This window comes from Chiloscyllium plagiosum, unplaced genomic scaffold (genome assembly GCF_037043375.1).
Source record: "Chiloscyllium plagiosum isolate Xiang-an unplaced genomic scaffold, Cpla_swu_hap1 HiC_scaffold_15, whole genome shotgun sequence".
Taxonomy (NCBI): Eukaryota; Metazoa; Chordata; class Chondrichthyes; order Orectolobiformes; family Hemiscylliidae; genus Chiloscyllium; species Chiloscyllium plagiosum.
In genome coordinates, this window is record NW_028270153.1 from 75,885,693 (window position 1) to 75,886,600 (window position 908).

The following is a 908-nucleotide window of genomic DNA, read 5'->3' on the forward strand; positions in this document are numbered from 1 at the left end:
TCCCATTGTCAGACACAGAACTGGACGGTGCGGACCCTTGCCTTGGCTCAATGACACCAGAGCAGGTAAATGACCCCAGTGAGGGCCTGGATAGCTACCTCAGCCCAGAGAAGGTCCAGCAGTTCGTGCACACTATGGGGATGCAGATAGCTACCCCAGAGACAGGACAGTCAAATGGACAAGGGTAACCCCATAAACTGGGGGTTAAAGAAGTTTTCCTTTGCTCTCATATAACAGGGCACCCACTCAGTAGGTGGGTTCCGCTGAAGCCACAGCTAAATAATAAGAGACTGGATGGTTAATGAAGGGAACTGTATTTAGGATAACTGTAAATTTGAGCAATTCAATCTGTTCTTTACGACTTGGAATGTATATATGTATGAACGATATGATAAATTGTACAAGTACCAAAGATTTATTTATATGAATAAAGTATATTTTGAAATAAAAAAAAATCTGTTCTTATCAGTTTAATATCTGATACGTCCCTTATCTGGGGACCATATATTAAATTGATTTTTGGAGCAGGGAGATGGAATAGGGGCTTGCTCCGTCCACTCCACGCATCGACCTGGTATTGCAGTACCTCCGGGAACGGTGCACCCCTCATCTATAAATCTAAAAACAGCTTCATGTTTATAACTCAGGCTTTCGGTGCTTTGTGTCTGCTGGATGGGTTTGAGTACCAAGTGCTTCATTTCTCACACCTCACATCCAACCGGGCGTGAGTCGATTCAAACTCGTCTGTTCTAAGGTGGCTGCTCAGCTCCCGCTCCCTATCCTTCTCTCGCCATCTCTGTCTCTTGCGCACCTTGACACTTGCTCTCAATGTCATCCCCTCGGACCCCTGCTGCGTGCTGCACCTTCCCGCCAACGCCGGGCCCCGATCACACCACATGGTGTCAGAA

The 908-nt window shown here is 46.7% G+C and overlaps 1 pseudogene; it reads left to right on the plus strand.

Annotated features, from left to right (window-relative positions):
• Positions 1–434: 434 nt before the first annotated feature.
• On the plus strand, positions 435–608 carry LOC148147697 (U2 spliceosomal RNA; annotated as a pseudogene).
• Positions 609–908: the final 300 nt, after the last annotated feature.